This window comes from Eubalaena glacialis, chromosome 7 (assembly GCF_028564815.1).
Source record: "Eubalaena glacialis isolate mEubGla1 chromosome 7, mEubGla1.1.hap2.+ XY, whole genome shotgun sequence".
In the NCBI taxonomy this organism is placed as follows: Eukaryota; Metazoa; Chordata; class Mammalia; order Artiodactyla; family Balaenidae; genus Eubalaena; species Eubalaena glacialis.
Genome location: NC_083722.1, coordinates 94234868 through 94257925, shown reverse-complemented (window position 1 = coordinate 94257925; position 23058 = coordinate 94234868). Strand labels below are relative to the sequence as shown.

General features: G+C 46.2%; 1 protein-coding gene across 3 annotated transcripts in view; it reads left to right on the top strand.

Annotated features, from left to right (window-relative positions):
* Positions 1–23058, top strand: part of PROK2 (prokineticin 2) — a 410257-nt gene that overhangs the window by 235018 nt on the left and 152181 nt on the right. Inside the window, exon 3 of one of the 3 annotated variants that reach the window (XR_009701504.1) lies at positions 12877–12982. The exons of the other annotated variants lie outside the window; for them this stretch is intronic. The gene's annotated coding sequence lies outside the window, so the exon portion shown is untranslated. Of the gene's footprint in view, positions 1–12876; positions 12983–23058 lie in introns of those variants that run through there. 3 annotated transcript variants of the gene reach the window in all.

The following is a 23058-nucleotide window of genomic DNA, read 5'->3' as shown; positions in this document are numbered from 1 at the left end:
CATCCCCATACTGTGTGTAAGAATCTCAGGTTCACCCTGTCTTTAGGGAATGGACAGGGATCTGGTCCTTGATTCACCAGGTTCCCTACTGTTACCGTCACTTTTTCTGCTTCATGACCCCACTGTCAAGTTCAGGTTCTCCATCACTGATCAGACTGCTTTTCTGGGTGGGCGTTTTCACAGAAACGCCCCTCCCAATAGTCTTCTCCACCTATGACAGCCTCGGCCACATGGGACCCTTGACGAAACAATCAAGACTGTCATGTCTGGTGTCCAGCCTCCCTGGCACCCCCTTCAGAGTAGCAGCCCCTTCTCGGTTGCTGCATAGGACCACCCCAGCTTGCTGGAAGCCACCACTCTGCATCAGTCTCCCTGGGTCAGGCCACACCTCCTCCTGCTTGACCCCAGGCATGCCACCTGACACACTGTCCAACTCCATTCGCCCTAGGGGCCTGGAACACCGGCCTCAAGCTGGAGGGCTGCAGTCTGGGCAGCGCCCACAGCTGTGTTCTGTTTGGCGCTCAGAATGTTTTTAACATTTTTAAAATTTGCAACAGTTTAAAATTGATCCATTTTACATAAAAATCTGAACTTCCCTCTTTTCTTGTAAAATCAGAAAAATCCCGCCACAGTGACCGCACAAAGCCTGGTGCCAAGAATCACGCAGAGCTGAATAGCCGGTGTCCCTTCAGAGGGGCCCTCTCTTCTGGCTCATTTCTTTCATGGAGTGTGGACTGCCTACCCCCAGGCACCAGATGGGCCAGCTCCACGTCAGCCCTTCAGAGCAAGGCCTGTACATTCTTTCCTGGTGCAGCGCTCCACGACCCAAAAGGCTTGGGTGGTGCTGGGGAGAAGGACAAGCACCTCTCTCTCTTTTTTTAAAATTAATTAATTAATTAATTAATTTTTGGCTGTGTTGGGTCTTCGTTTCTGTGCGAGGGCTTTCTCCAGTTGCAGCGAGTGGGGGCCACTCTTCATCGCGGTGCGTGGGCCTCTCACTGTCGCGGCCTCTCCCGTTGCGGAACACAGGCTCCAGAGGCGCAGGCTCAGTAGTTGTGGCTCACGGGCTTAGTTGCTCCGCAGCATGTGGGATCTTCCCAGACCAGGGCTCGAACCCGTGTCCCCTGCATTGGCAGGCACATTCTTAACCACTGCACCACCAGGGAAGCCCGCACCTCTCATTTTGTGTGTGTGTGTGTGTGTGTGTGTGATTAGTTTATTACTACAGTTAACTTTTTTTTTTAAATCAAGATGTTACACCATCTCAAACTGGTTAGTTTATTATGAAAGTAACAAAAAAGCCAACTCATACTAGTTTAGGCAGAAAATGTGAATTTATAAGGGTATAGGGGTATCTCTGAGAACTCAGAGGTGAAAACCCACATGGGTCTTGGGAAGGAACTAGCACTGACTGACCTTTAAAAGTCTGGACTGTCTGTCTCTCCACCTCTCATCCCTGCCTCTACATCTCTGCTTCATTCTTTCCTTCTCTCTCCGGAAAATTCTCCCCTGCTTCTCTGTGAAAGATGCCCTGCTAACAACTGCCAGGAGTGTACCTTAAAGATCCGGGCACCCCAAGAGAATGACTCTCTTTCACTGGGTCCCACTTCAAAATTCCCAAGGCAGGAACTTTGATGGGCCCAACAAGAGTCAAGCCCCAGAGGCAGACCAATCACTGAGAGCGTGGGAGGGGCCACGCGTTTCCACGTGTTACAGAGCAGCGCTGAACTAAGGGGGTGTGGCTGCTAAGGGGAGAGGGTTGTGAACGGGGCAGACCCTCAGAAGGTGTCCCACCCTCCACCCTACCTCGTCCCTCACAGCACTTATGCCAATGATGAGGGGCACTTGCTTTCGAAGTTTCCGTGGTCTGGGTCTCTGGCACAAAAAAATGGCGCCAAGAGCGAGCCGTGAAAGATTCATTAAATGCGTGCCTCTCTGTGAGGGAAGCGATGCCAAACCTCGTTCGTGCTCATCATTAATTCAGTACCAGGCTGGACTCTTTGGCTCAGAGCTTTCAGCTTAAAACAAATAAGCTTGGATGTACAGTCAGCCCGTGGTTGTCTGCAGGTGATCTGTGATGACACTGGCTTCTCTCTGGCACACCTTCCTTTCAAAGGTATTGCCAATTAACCGATTCTACATAGCCCTAACGGCCCCTTGGAGGACATTTGGGGCTCCAGATTTGTAGTTAGCACCTTTCTTTGCTTAATTACAGTGTTATGGATATCTCTACACCCTCTGTTTACTCTGCCTGCTGAGATGCTTGCTGACAGCCAAGTGCCACCTGCCTGGCTCCAGGGAAGGTTAATGATGAGCCCTTTCATCAGGCAGAGGATAAGCTTCTACCCCCAGGGAGAAGTGGCTGGGAGGAGAGGAGCAGGGCAAGCACCAGGTGGGAAAATTGCTTCTTGGTTCCCTGCCTCTCCAGAGTCAGGTCTTTACAGAGGAGTTTTCTTTTGTTCTTAGAATGAACATAGTAGCTCACATTACTGAGCTCTTACTCTGTGCCTGTTGCTTTGTTTGGTGGCCAGTCTCCAAGATAGCCCCCCGTGTCCTTGCTTCCTGGTACCCATACCCTTGGGTAGTCCCTTCACATGATGAACCAGAGCTGACCCATGGGACCAACAGCATAGCACAGAAGGGACAATATGTGACTGTGGAGGGCAGCTTCTGTCTTGGCCTCTTGGATAGCTTGCTCTGGGGGAAGCCAGCCACCATGTTGTGAGGACACTCAAGCAGTCCTCTGGAAAGACCCATGTGCAGAGGAACTCAGGGCTTCCACCTACAGCCAGCACCAACTTGCCAGCCATGTGTGTGAGCCTTCTTGGAAATGGATGCTTCAGCCCTGGTCAAGCTTTCAAAAGATCCTAGCTCCCAGATTAAGTCTTCTGAGGCCCCAGAAATTGTGAAACAGAGATAAGCTGTCCCAATTGTGATCCATCTGAATTGTCCCCACAAACTGTAGGATAGAATAAATGATTATTGTCGTTTTAAGTCATTAAGTTTTGGGGTGGTTTGTCATATGGTAATAGACCACTAAAAAGCTCTATTTGTACGCTACAGCATTATTTCATGTCATCACACAATAGCCTATCAGGTGGATGTCAGTCATTTCACAAGTGGAGGAACTGAGGCATAGGAAGTTTTCTCACTTGCCTAGTCCACATCGCTAAATACCAGTTTGGTTGGTGTCCCGTCCATACGCCCTTAGTCCTTGCTACGTCCTTCTGCAAGTACCTGCAACTCTCCATCTGAAAGTTTTCTCTCCACCCCGACATAGGGCAGGTCAGAATTGCCAGAAGTTAATGCTTCCATGAGTAGCCCTCAGCTACTACACATATGACGTAGAGGATTAAACCCCCAGCTTCCTTACCTCGTAGGTAGGATCACTCTTAGTCGTGTTTTACAAAGTCTCCCAGATTCCTTAATGGGTTAGAGCCTCAGTTGTCCATAGTGGAAATTGATTGGTAATACAGCTTTTATCTGCCACCTTTCTTTCTCAGTTTCACTCCCTACTCCCCAACTGTACTCTTGGTCACCTCCCAAATTAACTACTTGCATTCAGATCCTTGTCTCAGGGTCAGCTTCTGGAAGGACCCAGAAGACAGCTAGGAAGTGGCAGTGCTGGCTCCCAAGCTAGTTCTCTGAACCATGACACCATTGAGCCTCACACAAGTCAAACTCCTCAGCATCAGAGATTCTAATTTTCAAATGCAAATAGATCCCACACCTAATAAGACTTTGCAATTATCTGCTGTTTGGGATTAGCCACATTTGTGATCTCTCCATTTATGTAAATTATTGAGAATTCACCAAGAAGATATGAGGCAGGGGTATATTATTCAGTGTTGGTTTGTGTTTTACTCCCTAGTATCAGATAGTCAGGCTTGTCCTTGAACTCTGGCTTCATGTTTTCAAGGCCAAAGGGATGGAGTTAGCCCGGAGAGCAGAGCTGCTGCCTCTGAGTGTCAGCCAGGGATTCTTCCCATCTTAGAGGGTTGTGAGCTGGAGCAGCCCAAAGCCCTGGAGAGCAGTGATGAGCAGTTGCCACATCAGTCAGCTGGAACAGAACTGCCTGGGCTCATTTTTCTCCTTCTCATTTGCTCTTTTGAAAGCATCAGTGCCTTTGGCAGCCTCAGCGGGGTTGACCAGAAAGCCAGAGGCTCTGAAGGAAAAAAAAAAAAAAAAAAAAAAAATACACCTGGCTCTGGAAAAAGCCCCAAACATTGCATCTTCCTCTCCCCAGAGCCCTCAGCGCTCAAGCCCCCTGTCCTCCTGCCCACCCGCTTCCCCCAGCTGAGCTCAGGCCTCCCCTCCCTCATTCAGGAACAGTCTCTCAGAGATACCACCTCTCTGCCACGGCTCTCCCTGCCAGTGAGGTGCAGAGGATCACAGTCTTCCTGTCCATCACCTCCTCCTAATGCCACTCCCAGAGCCTCCCCAGGAGTGCCTTTGCCTTTTTCTTAAAAATGGAAAGAAGTGAGTAGAAAGGGTAGTGGCAGTGGAAGATGTGTCTGTCTAATTGACCTGTCATCTAAGTTAGTTTCTCCAGTACCATCTTCCACAGGCCCCTAGTGCCTGGAGACACGGTAATAGGTGTTTTACAGTCAAATAGGTTTGAGAAACACTGCACATGAAACCTTTTCTTGAAGGTTAACAATGCACATTGGCATATTAAAGGCTCAGGTTTGTCCTGTAGTTAAGAATTTTAAGCTAGTATTTTCCAAAAATGTATAACTGCACATTACTCCCAGTTTTAAAAACTGAAGACCTATTAATATCTGGTCAAGCGCCCACGTTCCACGAAATAGCTTAGCAATCATTATCCTAAATCTTACAATTATTGCCTGCAAGAGGATTTTCCTAATCCCCATTCATGCTGGGCTTCTTATGTTTGTGAGATAATAAAACAGACAAGGCTATTGTTCTCCAAGTATCTGCCAACCTTTCCAGATTGCTGAGAAGATTAATGAACATATGAGCGTTTAAGGTAGAGTCTGAAGTATCACAGATGTCTGTTATTATTACTGCTTGTAAACTCTCGACTGTAGTTTTGTCTATAAGGATTGCTAATAAGGGAACTTCTAACAACTGTGGCAGGTTGAGTATCAGAAAGTAGGCGCTGAGATGCAGGATGTGCCAGATGTGTATTAGGGAGTGGTCTTGGTGTCAATACCTGAGGAAAAGAGAAGGAAACAGGATTGGGCAGAGGGAGAAGTTGGGCTACAATGCATCCCAGTGATGGTTTAAGCCAACGCCAAAGGGCATGCCAGAGCTGGGCTGGCCATTCAAAGTTGACCTTAGTTGGGGTGAGCAGGGGGAGGACTTTACATTGATCAGTCACTGGATATACCCACATCTGGAGGGTGACTGGGCAACTCCTGCATTGGGCCACCAGCAGTTGTGGGAGTAAATTGTTCATTCCTGAAGGGGGACCTGGGTAGCACATCATCGTGTCCACTCAGTAACCTTCCATGTGCTTCAAGGAGATTAGTGTTCCATGCCTGACCCCTTTTAGAATTTCAGTTGGCAGTCCCATCCCTGACCCTTTATTGATTTGGAGAGTTGATTAATGTCTTGCCTTTTGGAACTGACCTTTCGGTATTGAACAGGCAAATTTGCAGCGAGACTCCAAATCAAAACCTCACCTTGATGTATGATCATTAGGGAATGCTAGATCACCCCTGTCAATGGAGCCATTTCCCTCTCTCAACTGGCTAAGGGCTTCTTGGGGTTTTTCTTCCCTCCAGTGGGAAGAATGCCCCCTTCTTTGTAGGTAGGTGTGCTGGGTACTCTGCAACTTTGTCCATTCTGTTCTGGACCTCCGTGGACTGCTACAATGGGCTCCCTTGCCATCTAGCTTCTATTTGGTTCAGCCCATGGGAAGCTCCAGTAGGAGAATGGTGGAGTGGGGGGAGCCTAGAGAGGTTGGGGTGCTTCCTCTTCTCAGCTCCCTCTGTCCCTAGCCAAGGGCAGTGCCTCTGTTCCTTTATGCCAGGCCGCATCTCCTATCAGCTTTCTCTCTTGGAGCTACAGCTCTTGTTAGTTCATGTAACTCCTCCTTCCACTCCCTGTTCAGGCCTGGGTAGGCGTGAAGGGAAGTCGCCTCCCTCCGCTGTTAGCTGGGATGTGCTTCATTGTTCTTTCCTGGCTTATCTGAAACCTCCCTTTGTAAATTGTACTTTCACAAAAGTCTCCCTATTCACCCCTATTGAGGTTTTTTTTTCCCTGCCAGAACCCTGACTCTCTAAATAATCCCATTAGTGTTTCTTGTACATCCCTACCTGTTGTCCAGAGATGAAGTGGCTTCAACCAGGCTCTCAGAAGACTCCTAAAAGACCAGGAACCAGAGAGGATCTGTATATCCTGGTTCTTGGAGGCAGACATTGAGGTTCCTGAAACTCAGTGCTCCAGACTTTTCTCCACTTTCTCTGTTTTATCTTGAATCATTAGCATTCCCGAACCAAACTTGAGTCTGCTCGCCCATGCACGGTAAAGTCAGTCTACTGACACCAGGTTGTGGTGAAGGAAAGTACAGTGTTGATTGCAGGGCACCAAGCAAGGAGAATGGACAGCTCATGCTCAGAAGACCCGAACTCCCCAATCCCTTTCAGGGAAGGGGTTTTAAAAGCAGTGTGAGGGAGGGCGCTGCAGGGTGCGTGATCAGCTTGTGCAAAATTCTCAGATTGGTTGGCATCAAGGTGAAGTTTCAAGCATCGTCATCCTTCTGGTTTCAACCAATCTAGGGTCTCTATTCTTGTGGTCAGCAGTTTTCGTCTGGTGAGGGTCAGCTTCCTGTAAAAACAACTTAGGAATGTGGGTCAGGCCTTTCTCTATATCTTTCGGGGAACTGGGAGTTTGGTGATTCTGCAGTGTGGCGGATTTGTAGTCTAAATTGTTACCAGTTTCCCAGCCCAACAGTTATTCTTTGCTTCTACATCTTCACATTTCCTGATAGTTAACTCTTGAGTCAGCCTGGGAGGCCTCGGAGATTAAAGCAAAAGCCTTATACTTCAAAGAACAGGGACACAGGAGCTTGTACATGGTTTTGTCAGGGCAGTGTTTCTCAACCATTTTAAAAGGCATGATGTCCGTTAATAATCATTAAAACTCTGCTTTACATGCATCTCCTTGGCCCTTCCATCATGTCATTCTCAACAAATGTTTGTGGAAAGAACAAGTGTCTCTGAGCTCATATCCCTCACTTCCAAAATGAGGGTAATAACCCTCCTAAAAAGTTCCTGAAGTAGGTGTCATCATTACCACAATTTCACAAGGGTGGAAATTAAGGCTCAGAGAGGCTGAGGAACTTGTTCAAGGTCACAGAGCTAGGAAAGAGCAAGGTGGGAACAGTCTGGGGTTCTTGATAACTGTACCACTGTCCCCTACCTTTCCAGAGGAATGCAAAGAAACCAATGCACCCTTGAAAAGTGGGGAATTGAGATTTCTAAGGCCAGAAAGATATAGATTTTTTTTTCTTGTTAACTATCCTCTGAAAATCCACAGCAGAAGTCTGCCCTTAAGTTCCTCTAGGGTCTGGGTAGAAACATTCCCCTTTTCATTCCCATCATGGCTCCAGAAGTCCATTATCATGTGGACCCTTGGCCTGTCATTGCAGTGATTCCGAGGCCAAACCTTACCTCCCTGTAGCTTTGATTTAAATGGTGAGTCCCTGGGCTACTGAGAGGTGACAGAACATATGTGGCTTGTAATTTGAGCTACCCCACTTAAAAGGGGCACATTTCTAAACCTCTCAGAGCTTCAGTTTCCTCACTGTAAAATGGGAAAAAAAATTTACTTCACAAGGTGACAGTAGAGTCAACTGAAAAAAACAAACAAACAAACCAAAAAACCCAAATACAGTGTCTGGTGCAGAGGAGCTGCTCAGTGTATATTGAATCCCATCCACCCACCTCCCAGCAGATCCCCACTGCTTCCCAGGGGTCAGCAAAGGCATCACCATCCTGGGTGGGGTACCGGGAGGGAAGCGGTGTCCTGCTGCTGATTTATAACCTGGCTGTGCATGTTGCATTACATATCAGCTAAGGTGTGGAAGGCAGTTGTGTCAGGCCCTGTTCCCTGGGGCACATTCCAGCAGGTCAGGACGCTGTCAGCAGAGCTTCAGGAATCCAAGTGCACAGTTCCACAGCATCCTGTCAAACCTGACAGCCACCATCTGATGTGAATTACCTCCAGAGCCACAAGAACGAAACCATTCACAGGAAGTCATTCTGCAAGGGAGTCAGAAATGGAAATGATAGGGAGGAGAAAAGCCCAGCCTTTGGGGGGATTTAATACAACGAATGCCAAGCATTTCCTAGTTCACAGGCATTTCCTTGTCAGGCTCCGTGGGTGGAGGTGGAGGGGTCTAGAAATTGTTTAGTTACAAATGATGATATCCTGCGAACATTGGCTGCTTGTAAGGCAATACGAGACCACCAGACTTATGAGGAGGTGGGAAGCAGGCACCTCTGAGAACAAAAGTCTACAGAGTCTTAACATTTGCCGTTAAAGTAACTAAACTTCCAACTTTCTCATCTCTGTTTCTTGGTTCAAAGAGAGAGAAATATTTGAATGGCACGAAGCCAGGCAATGTTCACTTCTGGTCTAGTCAGGGGTGGGCTTGCATAGGTCCACTGTGACCACAGGATCTTCCTTCTCCTGAGACTGAAGGAAGCCAATTCTCAGAGAAGGATGTAGATGAATTGGCCAGAATTTCAAGACCTGTCTACAACAATAAGCAAATTCTTCAGCCTTTCCCATTTACATCTGGCTCCTTTTCTGTTTCAAGTTTGTGAAGTACTTCACAACTTGCAAGGAGTTTTTTAGAAACTCTTATAGTTTCCTGACTGTGCCAAGTTCAGTCCTGCCTTGGGGCTTTTGAACATTATGCCCCCTCTGCCTGGAAAGCCCCTTTTAGCCCTTGACCCCCTTTTTGGCCAGGTTTCCCTCTTCATCTTCACATCTCAATGTCATATCTTCAGTCAAGTCTTCACAGACCCTCCACTAGCTCACCCACACTCATCAGTGTCACCCTCTGGTGGTATTTTATGCTTTTCCTTCGCGGAGTTCATGGCAAATGGAATGGCCAAGTCATTTGTGGAATTATTTAACATCTGTCCCTTTGACTAAACCTAACCTCTGCAAGGGCAAGGGTTGAGTCTTCTCATTCACCACTTTATCTCCGCTGTCCATCAAATTGCCCAGAACAGGTAGGAGCTTGCTATGTGTTTTGGTTGTTGTTCTGTTGAGTTCATTAATCCTCCAGATAACCTTCATCTTTAGTATCTTCATCTTCCCCGTAAGGATACAGGCTCAGAGACTGCAAGTGACGAGCCTGAAGCCGCACAGCTGGGAAGCTGCAGGGCCAGGCAGGGCATCTATTAGACACGGAAGCCTGCACCCTTTCACTACCCGATGCTGCCTCTTGGATAGACCCGCGACACCTCATTTCAAGATCCGAATCCCCACGAGTGGTCAGGATGTCCACACACGCATGTGGCATTTTTGCTCAGGATTCCAAAGCCCTTAGGAGCGAAGGTTCTCAGTCTCAATCTGCTAACCTGCAGACTGGTTCCAGGCACCCCAAACCCAGGCACCTAGGGGGTGTTAAAAGCCCAAAGGGCCAGTCCCGTTTCCAAGGATTTTACTCGGTAGGGGTGGGTGAGGCTCCAGGTCCTTTCATTTTGACAGGCACCCCCAGGTGATTCTGATGCATAGCCAAGATGCAAAACCAGTGCCCTAGGGAATGTGGTACCTGGCTGATTTTTCCGTTTTATTTATTTTTTTCTTTCTCTGTTTTGATGACGGACCTTTTTATTGAAAGGGAAACGCGTCCTTCTCCAGGAAGACAGCAGGAGGGTGTCAATTGTTTGAGTTGCTGGGATGAGAACAGGTTCTTCCTCGCTTGCTTTGGCTGCCTGCTCCTACTGTACCTCAGAACAGGTGGACCTTACAAGGAGACTTATGGGCTCCAGCACCAGCTTGTAAATAAGTCATACGGCACAGCTGGGTCTCTGGCCTCATAAATATTGACCAGCTGTGATTAAACCATCCACTCCGTCACCTTATACAGTGCGAAAGCCCCTTTATTAGGGTATTAAATAACCATGAGGCCATGCCTGTTCTGTACAACCACGTTCCTCGTGAAGTACAAGGCTCCAGCCAGGTGACATTGAGCCAGGCAGGTAAAAGAGAACCATCAGTTCCATTAAACACATTATTCACTGAGCGCTGGCTACATGCCAGCCATTAAGCTAGGTGTTGATGTACTACGGTGAAAACGAGATGTTTTAATTAGTCAGAAAATATATTAAAAATAAATGCACCTCTCTAAAACTACCAGAAATGAAGTCAGAAAAGGGTATGGAAGAGAAGGATAAGCCTTCGTTGGAAGATGCTGGGTGTATTCATTTCCCAGGTGCAGAAATTCGTGAAGACTACTTAAATGGGAACAGGCAGAGTGTGATCTAGAAAAGGAGTCAGCCCCCATCACTTGCAGAGACTCAAAGGTGGGTAGAGGAGAAATTTCTGCTAGCTTTCTAGTGGAAAAAAGAGAGGCCTTCACATATGTCCTGATTGGAGGCTAGTGGCATAGGCAAGCTATTGATGGGTTAATTAGAAACGGGGCATCCTATGTGATCGGTTAGGGTACATATTTGACTTTCTCTGGTTTGTTTTTCTAAGTTGGAAGCAGGGGCACAAATTAGGGACGCTGCCACTTATTAATCAGGTCCTGGTCATTTGGGGCCAGTTGTTACATGAGGTTTTTTTGGCTTCCTGGACTAGTTGCTACAGCTAAGAGTCAGACCTTCTGGATTAGTTCCTGTGGATGGTAGGTTGGCTTCCTGGCCTGGTTGCTTCAGGCTGTGGGTCAGAGTTCTACTTGAATATAATAGTCTGGTCATTGTCCTTTTGTATTAAGTCTCTCCTAGGGCCGCCATAACAAAGTACCAAAAGCTCAGTGGCTTAAAAGAACAGAAACGTGTACTCTCACAGTTCTGGAGACTAAGATCCAAAATCAACGTGTCAGCAAGAGCATCTCAGTTAGCTTTTGGTTGTTGCCAGCAATCCTTCGTGCTCCTTGGCTTGCAGCTGTGAGACTTCAGTCTCTGTCCCCATGGTCCCATGGCCATCTTGCCTCTGTGCATCTGTGTCTTCACTTGGCATTCTTCTCTGTGTGTGTCTGTCTCTGTGTCTCCTCCTCTTCTTAAAGGGACATCAGTCATATTGGATTAAGAAGCCACCCTAGTCTCGTCTGACCTCTTCTTAACTTGATTGTATCTACAAAGACCCTATTTCCAAATAAGGTCCATTTACAAGTATTAGGGGTTAGAACTTCAACATCTATTTTGGGGGAAACAATTCAACCCATAATATAGGGGATACAGGAAATAATACAGGGTTGTAAATGCTGTGATGGGCAGTGAGGGAAGACCTTGGGAGCACCATGAAGAAGGGCTTGGCCTGAGTTTAAAGGAACCTAATAGGCTTCCTGGAGAAGATGACATCAAAGCAGAGACCCCATGGATGGGTAGACATTAGCTCAGCAAAATGAGTCCCAAGTAGAGGAACAGCATATACACAGACCAGGAGGCAGGAAAGAGTGTGGCATCTTTATGAAATTATAGGTGGTTCAGCCTGGCTGGAGCATAAAGAATGAGAGGATAATGGTGAGAGAGGAGCTTGATGATGGAGAAATGAGACTGTACAAATTGCAAGTTTCTTGAACACCAGGGAAACAAGAGGAGTACACCAAAGAATCTTTATTTGTAGGAATCTTTTTCTTTAGCTGAAATATCTAAGATTCATCATTTATATGTACAGTGCATACTGCTAAGCTTGGTGATCTAAAAAGAAGGACCTGGGTGGCAAGCTTCTAGAACTGATATAAAATGAGAGGGTGATTGTTCAGTTCATTTTTGTGTACCTACTATACACTGGCCATATAGCAGGAAGCAGAAATCCACATTGCACCTGCCCTTTAGGCTGTTATAATCTAACATGAGGGAAAGACATTAATCAAATAATTCCTGAAATAAAAGTTTGATTACAGATTTACATAGGGAAATATCTGTAAGATTAGATACTAAGGATTTTTCCCTTTAAAAAAATTCACAGTGGTTTAAACACATTAACAGGTTTTTTTTTTCTCCCATAAATAAAATCCAGAGGTACCTGGTATAGTCTCTCTATAGTCATCAGGGACACAGCCCCTTTCTGTCCTTCTGGTCGACAATCCTCACCATAGCATCTCATGGTCCAAGCTGGCTGCAGAAGCTCCAGCCATCAGGTTCACATTCCAGGAAGGATGAAGAACAAAAGGACATAACCTTTTAAAGAGCTTTCCTCGAAGTATCAAACAACCAAGTTCTGTTTAAATATCCTCCATCAGAACCCAGTCACATGGCCACACATCCAGAAAGGCTGGAAAATACAGACTTTTAGTTGGAGTCATTGTCACCTCAAAATAAAATCACAGTTCTGGAACCAAGGAAAAAGGCAGAAAGGATATCGGGTGGGCAGCCAGCTGTCTCTACCACATGGGCTATGAAGCAAAGAAACATCATTCTATGAGAAAGTGATGCTGATGTTGAGAGATGCAGGATTAGGGGGCATTAACCCGGTTAAAGGGGGAGGGAATGTGGGGCTCCCCATAAACCAAACAAGGGCTATTGTATTTGGACCACAAATGGGAGGATCAAGTTCTGGGAGCTAGAAAAGGAGAGGCAGGCAGAGGCCTAATGATGTAGGGCCTTGTTAAAGATTTAGACCTTTATCCTAGCATCCTGGAGCTTCTAAAATGTTTTCAGCTGGGAATGGGGTTGCCCGATCAAATACATGTGTTTTGAGCATGTATGTTGTACATGGTTCCAGGTGCTGGTGATCCAGAAGTGTGGCATCATTGTGCTGGTGGAGTCTCGTTTTACAGGAGGGCAGCCTCATCCTGGGTTAGAACTTACAGATCCATGTACCCAGCTGTGTGCAGGCAAGTACGGGTGTCAGGGAAGGGTTCACAGCAGAAACGACTCTTGAGGGTTAAGTATAGTTTCAGCAGGATAAACGGGAGGCCAAGGGCATTGCAGTCAGAGTTGGGACAAAGGCTGGAAGTGTCCAGTGTGGAGGATCTGCCAATAAGGCTTATTCCCGGAGGCAAGTCAGGAGATGACACTTAAGGCTGGGCAGGGGTCAGATCATCAAAGGTCTTACATATCGGCCTAAGGAGCAGACTGTTGGGGGGTCATGGAAACGTGTTCCATCAGGGGATGACACTACACGAGCTGAGGTCTCGAACATCAGTTCTGGCATCGGCATGCTGGAACGCAGCAGGCATAATTGCATAGTTTCTTAAAGAGGAAACTCCTTTTTATGCACTTGAACTTCTGTCTATTGGGATCGTGACTAGTTTTATCACTGTAGGCAGGTACCTACTCTTCTCCTCCTCCACCCTGTGAAATAGTAAAATTTCAAGTCTGCAGTCCTGTATCTGACTTTCCAAAGTCCAGAAAACTCTGGAAACTGAACTTTTTTTTTTTTTTTTTGGTAACTCCTTTGAGGGCCAGACTTGAACCTGATGTAAACTTCCTGAGTTGACCTCATCTGGTATGAGGTGATTAATGGTCTGTTTAGCCCACTTAGTGTGAATATTTACGTGTTTCTATGTAGAAATATTAATGGCTTTGATGACAGGTGTTAAATAATAGATGGTATATAAGTAATATAGTATTTCTAATATCAAAAAATTCAAAATCCTACCATACAACTGGCACAAGAGTTTTAGATAAGGGATTGTATATAGTCCCTGTGTACAAGCAAGAACACTGCAGGAAAATTTGCTCTAACTAGGGGGTTGCACTTAGAGATTGTTTTAGCAGATGAAAGGAAAATCTACTAGATGCAGGACACACTGAACTATGGAACCCATATTTCATTGGGTCATAAAAGCTATAAAATCAATAGGCTCAAAGAGAGTTTTCCTACCTTTATGGATGATAAATCAATAGGGGTTAATGAGGAAGGCTTGTGGCTACCCAGGACAGATCCATTAATTATGTGAAGTTAACGGCATGGAGAACAACTAACATCTACTTCCACAAGGCCAATGGCATTATTGTTATTAATAATAACAATTTATATGTATAAATACTTGAGAGTGTATCAAGTGTTTTTGGAAATGCTTTTTCCTTTCATTCTTGTAAACCATGACGGGTGGATATATTGGCATTTCCCAGTCTACAGCCAAGGACCACAAGCTCAGAGGAGGTAGGTGACTCGTTCAAGGTTATTCAGGCAACATTTACATACAGGGCCCAGACTAAGTCCTTGTGACTCTGAAATCTGTGGTCTTAAGTTCAACAAGCAATAACATTCTTAGCTGAAGGGTGACAACCTTAAAAAAGAAATTTGAAAGGTCTGTCTTCTCCCAGGGGCCAGCCCAGTAGATGTCATCTCAGAAGCCCACTCCAACTCAGTGGTTGTAGGTGAAAGATACAATCAGTTGCAGATTTCAAGGCTGATTGTAGATTTCATGAAGACTGTGGATTCGATGAGAGGTGAAAAACACAGGGATCTTTTTTAAAAACACAGATCCCTGGGCTGCATTCCCTAAGGACTCTGGTTTGGTAGATCAGGAGCCATGCTTGGGAATCTGTGTTGTTTAAACTTAGTAATGAAAATATCCAAATAGTCAAGAGTAAGGAGGACAGTGACCCTCCCCCCGCCACTCCCCACCACCTACAGCATTTTCTTGTGTTTTTGTTTCCTCTCTCGGATGCAAGATCTGCTCCATTCGCCCCTCCAGCCTTCAGAAAGGGTGAATTCAACAGGTGTGTTCACAGGGTTCCCTTGCCCTTTGGCTCCCAGTATGTTCTAGCAGGGACAAGAAAGTCAGAGGAGAGCAAGATTGGCCTGTGCATTTTCCTGGCTGCCTCCTGGCAGGTTGACAATGACTGTTCCTCCCCTCCAATTACAGCTCATGGCAGCCAGCCTTCTCTGACCCTGCACCTCTGTCTACAGGTCCTTAAGCATTCCTGTCCTTTGCCACTTCAAGCCAGGAAGTTTTCCTATCATTGCTTGCTCCATCCCTTAGTGATTTCCCTAGACCTTGCCCACATCCTTATCAACAGTAAATGCTCCCCAATGACCTTCCTTGCATGTGCCACTACAGTAAGTCCCCTATATACGAACCTTCAAGTTGCAAACTTTCAAAGATGCGAACATGCGTTCCATCAGCGTCAGGCATGAGTGAAATTGCAGCTTGCCCTCCGTCTCCTATTGCTGACGATCCCTCAGCTCTACCATCTCCCACCTCCTCTCCCTCCTCCAGTCAGTAACTCTTCTTGCCTGTTCACTCGATGCCAACACCTGTATGCCAGCTGTTGTACTGTACTACGATACTTTTCAAGGTACTGTACTGTAAGATTAAAAATGTTTTCTTTATTTTTTGTGTTTGTTTTTTATGTATTATTTGTGTGAAAAGTATTATAAACCTATTACGGTACAGTACCATATAGCCAACTGTGTTACTTGGGTGCCTAGGCTAACATGGTTGGATTTACGAACAAATTGGATTTACGAACACGCTGTCGGAACGGAACTCATTCATATGTAGGGGACTTACTGTATTTCCTGTGGAGACCCTGCCTGATAGATACCAACCCCTCCTTTTATTTATGCCTGAATATTTTCAAGCAAATCACTATGCATCTCAAACACCACTATAGTACTCAGCAAAACAATAACTCCCTAATATCGTCTACTAGCAGGCATCTGTATATTCTAAACGCCCCACTGGTGTCTCTCATCAGTTAGGTTTGGAAATCACTAACGTAGCTCACTTTGGAGGGGTCTTTCCAACTCAAATAATCTTCCTCTTGCCTGTGCGAAGAATATTCCAGTTTATAGATTTTGAGTCAGTCTCCACCTGGTGGCAGGAAATCTTGCCTGGACTGTGGGCTGGTAAATTAGAACCTGGTCCTCAGTGAGGTGACATTGCCATGGAAACTGCTTTAGAACATTTAGGACGTGGTTTGTGCACCTAGATGTATCTATACCAATAGATCGGCAGGAAAATCAGTTGGATGCTGAACCAAAGGGTCTACTCAAGTGCATATCTTCTTTCCTCTGGGGATGGGATGGCCGACCATAGGACCAAAATGACAAGTGATTATTCTACCCGAGCCCGGGAGCATGCCCTCTCCCAAGTCTCTCAAAAGAAATCTCTCCCAATACTTAGCATAGGGAGTCATGTCCCTTTCCTGAGTCTTACCGTAGACCAAACTTGTAATTACATGTTTTAGTCTTTGAACATTGGATTGACTTCTTCAGGTTTAAGATCAAAAACATCCATGAACCACTCCTTGGGCCCTCTCCCAGAAAGAGGCAAGCTGTGGAATCTGGCCAGTGGGAAAGGCAGCGGGTTGGCAAGATGGGACGTCTGAACCCAGCACTGCACCTAAGTGCCTGTGTGTGCGCGCAGGTTACTGCCTGTCGCTGGGACAAAGCTGCACCTCTGCCCTTATTCTTGGGACTTCAGTCTCAGTGAGTTTGAAGAAACCGTTTCATCCTCACTGTACTAAATTCCAATCCTGAATGAAGAGCTTGTCCAGCAAAATTCCACACAAACTTAGAGCCGCAGAAGTTGGCTGGGGATCAAAGCGCCTCGTTTTTTTAAAGACAGTCACCTGGGGCATCCGACTGGGTATTTGGTGGGTTGGTTCCAGGCAATGATTTCCATGTTGGCTTCTACATGAAAGAACTTTCCACTGAGGCAGATGATTTATATTATTCTAGTTTTCAAAGCAAACCCTTCAGTGACCAGGCTGCTACAACATAATCTTCAAAGGCTTCACTGGTCACCCAGCTGCCCCACCGTGCACTTACCAGTAAAGAGCAACCTGGGATGTACGTAGATACAGATTTTTGCACGTGGGCACTTGAGCAAGGAAATCAGGCAGGACTCGAGCTGTAGAGAGCATTTTGGTGGAAGGAGAAAGGATCACCTATCAATTAAAAGCCCACCTGGCTGTTACCTTCCCGCATCCTTAGTTCTTTTTTTTTTTTTCAGTTTTAATATTTTTTTATTGAAGTATAGTTGATTTACAATGCTGTGTTAATTTCTGCTGTACAGCAAAGTCAGTTATGTATATATACACACATTCTTTTTTTTCATATTCTTTTCCATTATGGTTTATCGTAGGATATTGAATATAGTTCTCTGTGCTATAGAGTAGAACTTGTTGGTTATTCGTCCCCTTAGTTCTTGATCAGCAGCTTTGCTTTCTCCCGTCACTTCTCCCTGAGCCGCCACTGGTTACTTGAGCTGATGAACAGGAGCAGACTTGGGAGACGGGAAAGCTTTGTGCCAAGACCTGCAGTTCTGCGAGAGATCTCGTACTTCAGACCTGTGCACACAGGATCCTTTCCCTTTCATATGATGTGCAGAAAGACGTGTAGCAACAGTTATTTCAGGAGTCCCCCTCCTGCGGAAGCAGGGACTGAGCCAGCTGCCTGCTCCAGGCTGATGGTTAGGGGGAGCTTATACAGTGTGGATTCCAGACGTCACAGCTAGAGATCCTGGAGCCTGGCGGAGCCTAGGGAATCTGCATTTTTAATAACTCCCTCTCCTGTGACCAGCAGTTGCAGGAAACCAGCTTGAGGCCTTCCGTCCTCACCTGGTGATCTGCCTTCCGTTCAGAAGTGAGGCATGTGTCTGTGACTAGAAGCCTCTGCATTTGCTGAGCAGGTCAAAATGATTTACAAGGAGGAAGTTGGTTTTATACCCTTAGATTGTGCCATCGAGGCATCAGACATCTGGCTCAATTAGGAAAAGTGATTGCTTTACTTTAAGGTAACAGGAGGCCCCCATGAAAATGCAAACTAATGAGCCATTAGTGGTGCTAACAGTCCCGAGGATGTAGTCAGAAGCAGGGAGGGGCAAACACTTCACGGTTAGGGATGCTGTCTCTGCCGAGTTGGAGTCTTGGCTCCGCCACTTAACTAGCTGTGAGATGCTCAGGCGAGTTATTTAACTTGGGTTGTTCATCTGTAAAATGGGGATAATAATAACAACCTCACAGAGATGGTGTGAGGATTTTTTTTTGAAAGATGGTGCATGTCGAGCAATTAGCCCTGTCTGTATGCCGGGCAGTGACCTGGGTAAATGATATCTGTTCTTCTTGTTGTTGGGTATTGGCAGAGGAGATCAAGGTAACAGAGGATTTATTAATAAATACGTTAGTAGATCCTCCATAGCCCGGCTCCCTACCCACCTGTCAATCCATCCTTCACACAGCCCCACGAGATGGCTCCCTGAATTCACATCTCATCCTGCTCCACCCACCTTACGGTTCTATTGCCTTCATATTAAAATCCTACAAGGTCCTACATGCTTTCGTCTCTGATCACCTGTTTAGCTCACCAGTCAGAACCTCTGAAATTGAATATTCCAGTGTCATTTCCAAACCTCTCAACTCCCTCCCACCTTTTTTCCTTCTTCCCTCTGCCTGAAGTCCTCACCTCACCCCACCCCAGCCCTTTTCTCTTCTGGGTTACTCGACCTACTCCTACTCATCCTTAAAAACCGTCCAGAGGTTGCCTTCCTTGACCTTGACCTCCCCGTTCACCTGGGCTGGGAGAGGGCCCTCCGAAGTGCCCCTGGGATTCCTGTCTCTTGGTGTGCTCGCCTTACATTGAGGCTGCGCGTCAATCCCAGCTCTACAGCAGGGGTTCACACTTTCCTGCCCATTAGAATCACCTGGAATCTCTTTACAGTCCCAGTGCCTTGGCCTCGCCTCCGACCAGTGAAATCGCAACAGGACTTCTTAAAACTCTCCAGGTGATTCCAGTGTGCAGAGCTGGAATCTGGGCTTGGAAAGCAGAGCTCCAGATCTGAGCCCCTTAAAGAGTATGAAAAGCGTGTGCAGAAATGCCGACCTACGGCACTTAGCACGTTGGCTCCCTCTCTGTGATCTCCAATAGACATCTCAGTACGTGTCGGAAGGGGGGTGATTGTAGTCAGGAACTTCCAGAGCTGTGTCGCCATCTGGGAGAAAAGGCTCTGCAGGCGTGCTGGGAAGGGAGACTCTGAGAGGTTGAGGGGACCGTGGAAGGCGTGGAGATCAGAGCGGGAGGCTGCAGTGTGAGGGTGGAGAACACACTGCGGCCACTGCCAGAGGTCTGCCCGGGGCCGTCCTGGGGGGTGAAAGGCAGGGGAGCGTGAGTCCACTTGGCTGTAACCCCATCCAGTTCATTCAGACACACTTGAACCTCGCCAGCCAGGAGCGCTTCAGAAGGAAACGTGTCGTATGTGACTGGTGGCTCTAACAGGCTTTGAGGCTCTGCTTCTGCTCTCCCAGAGAGGGCTGGAGGGTCTTCAAGTCCTGGCGGCTGGAGACTGTTCCCAGAGCTCGCTGTCCTGGCCACACCCTCTAGACTTTTTCTCCACCGTGGGAGGTGGCAAGTGAGTTCTGTGCCCACAAGGACATCCAAGGCCTCCAAGAGCCCTGCCTGATCAGTCCTTCTCAAACTGGCTTTCTTCTCGAGGCCTTAATCATGGAATCTTCTTTCTTGGCAAGAAAATCTGAAAATTAACTGAGAAATCAACCGACCTATTTTCCTATTGGCCTAGCCCCGAAGAATACGCTATGTTATCCCTCTCCTTCTCTGAAGAGGACAAGCGTGTTTTTGTGACATGGAACCTCAGGTTTCCCTTGTTCCAGGGGATTGGTTAAAAAGCAAAACAAACAAACAAAAACTCCTTCAGAGGTGGAGAGCTAGGCTGTAGTTGGCAAAGGGCTGGGCCAGCTCAATGGGGAACATCTGAGGGGTGCGGGGAGTTTGGCTTTTCTGAGTCAGGGGAACTGGGGGTGTAGGTTCAGTGAGCTGTGGGCATCTCTGCCTGGTCCCCCACTGGAGCCCTGGGAGGGGCAGGGACCCTGCTGGATGCACTGGGGTCGGAGATGGGGGTGAAGGGCAGATGCTCCCCCCATCCCCACCTGAGCACTTTATTCACAAGTGGTGGCTTTTGAACCTTTTGAATCATTTTAGATGTTCAGTTGGTTGATTTTAAGATAATGGAGAAAAGACCCTGGAGGGGGATGTGGGGTGGGGAAATCTTTAATTCTATTTTGTGCGTATCTATTAGATACTCTGGGGGAGAGATGAAGTGACTACAATTGGCGACCCTTGCTTTATGCTTACAGTGTAGGTGCTTTCCATATACAGTCGTCCCTCGGTGTCTGTGGGCGATTGGTTCCAGGAGCCCCATGGGTACCAAAATCCACAGATGCTCAAGTCCTTTATATAATAAGGCGTAGCATTTGCATATAACCTATGCACATCCTCCCTTTAAATCGTCTCTAAATTACTTATAATACCAAATACCATGTAAATGATATCTAAATAATTTCCTGTGCGTGGCAAATTCAAGTTTTGCTTTTTGGAACTCCCAGGAATTTTCTTTTCAAGTATTTTCCATCCACCATTGGTTGAATCTGTGAATGCAGAACCCATGGATCTGGTGGGTTCACTGTATTAAGTCATTTCATTCTCACTAGAGTCCTATGAAGTCAGTGCTTCTCGCTCCTTTTCAAATTTAAGGAAACTGAAGCACAGAAAGGTTAAATACGTGTTCAAGGTAGCATAACTAATAAAAGGCAAGTCACCATTTGGTTGTATAATCCTGGAGACTTTTCTTTTCTTTTTTCCTTTTTTTTTTTTTTTTTTGGTGGTAGTAGTGGTAGAGCCATGGGAGTGGGAGGGATGCTATTTAGAGCCATTGGTCCAGATAATATTCTCTGGAGAAAGGCTATGGATTGAGGAAAGGAAAGGGTCTGGAGCAAGCCTGAGGGACTCCCCAATTTAGAAATGAGAATATAGAGGGGTAGGGGCTAGCCATGGGAACTTGAGGAGGGACAGTCAGTAAAGGAGAAGGAAATCCCAGGCAGCATGGTGTTGTGGGTGTGAAGAATAGGATGTGTGTCCAAAAGGAGAGAGTGGCCAGTTGTGTCTGAAGCTTCCAGACTGCCCAGTAAGATGAGGCCTGAGGAGGGATTGGGTGTCAAGGAGGACATTGTGTCCTTGACAAGAGCAGCTTCAGAGGAGGAGAGGGGACACAGACCAGTTGGGGCGAGTAGGCGGTGAGAAAATAGTGTCAGGGAGGTGACTCCCTTCCAAAGAAGACCCAGTGACTGGGCTGTGAGGGTCCCACATCGCCTGACATTCTCACCAACCCTCTCCACACAGCAACTTAATTTTTTTCCCATAGAGGCTATAGAGTATCTTCTTTGGCCCACAAAGAGGGTTGTGTCCCACTGGGTCAATAACCGTGATACAACGCAAAAAAAAAAAAAAAAAAAAAAAGACCCAAGGAAGTGAAAGCAGGAAGTGAAGTATAAAAAAATAATAATAATAAAATCACAAGAACAGGATTGACACACAGCAAAGATCAATAAAGCCAAAACTGTCTGGGAAAATGTATCTACTGGTGAATGTGAGTCTTCAAGGAATCAATCAGCAGCTCTTGAAAAATTGTATCTCCTGTAAAAGTGTCATCGAGCTTTCACAGTGTCACAATGCAGGTGCCGATGGCTAGGCACAGAATGGATGGCCCATTAATACTCATTGATGGTTTTATTGATTGTTGTATCCGGTAAAATTAGCCCCAAAGATCCTCAATCAATACAGCACAGGGAGGTGGTGAAGCCAGTGTATCCAGGACAGAGGATGGAGGGCCAGGCTTGGTCCTGAGGGTCACTGGCTCGCTGTATGGCCTGGATGTACCCTTGGACTCCTCAGAGGCTCAGTTTCTTTGCCTGTAAGATGGGAAGATAATAGTTCAGTGTTTCCCAAAGTGATTTCCAGCAAACTTTAGTTCTTTGGAATGTTAGTGGGTTTTTGTTTTGTTTTGTTTTGGGTTTTTTGGGTTTTTTCAACCAAAAGTGTTTAAGCGGTCATATTTGGGCAATACTGATTTTAAACAACTTAAGCAAGATTCTCAGAGCCTGTGGTATCTGGGCATTGTGAATTGCTAAGAAGCAGGATACTATAGTATATACTTATTTATTCATTTGATCTACATTATTAAGCACAGAGCCTATGCCAGGCACTGTTCTAGGTGCTGGAGACATAGCAGTGAACAAAAGACCTAAGTCCTTCTGCCAAAGTGTTTGCATCCTAGTGAGGGAACACAGAGATAATCAATCAACAGAGATAGGTAATATGGTAGATGGTGTTAAATCCTATACAAAAAACCCCCCAAAAACCCCCCACAGAAGACTAATGGAGTATAGGGGGTGGAAGGCAGTACTATCTTATACAGAGAGGAGATAGGACTTTCCTCCTTGTTGAGGGATGATTGTTTTGAGCAGAGACGTGAAGGAAATAAAGGAGGGGAGTATAGCCAATGAGGGAAGAGAAGTGATGGGAACTAGCCAAAGGTCAAGTCCAACCTCGACATAGGAGCCTTCCCTCTTCATATCTACACAGCCTCTGAGTTTGGATAACCAGAGTTCAGATGACAAGTCCTAACTGCTTTAGAGGTATATTGTGTCTTCCAAACTCATCTCATCAGCAGGTAACCACCTTCTCCTCCACCACTTCCCCCTCCCCTCCCTCCTTCTTCTTCTTCTTCTTATTATTTGATGTGATTCTCAAGACTGTGTACCCCGGGAATAGATCATTTGGAAGTACAACACTAATGATATGACATGGGATGACACGGTGTAATATTCTAAACTGGCCAAGGGGGAAAAATGAAAAGTATAAATTATAAAATCCTTTTAGAGAAATGTTATTTTACTGCTTTTTTAAAAGACCAGATTGTGGTTTATTTAGGAATGAGTTCTCAAAATCAGAAGATCATGGGCTAGCAGCAGTTGACTATTTGTGTAATGTTGGGCAATTAGTTGGATTCTCCGTACCTTGGCTTCCTCATCTGCAAAACAGGAATGACGATGTTTCCTACCTCCATGGCCAACGCAGGGATTAATCGATGTAATACAGATGAAGTGCTTGGTGCAGTGCCAGGCATACAGTAAGTGCTCAGAAAATGTTACCTGC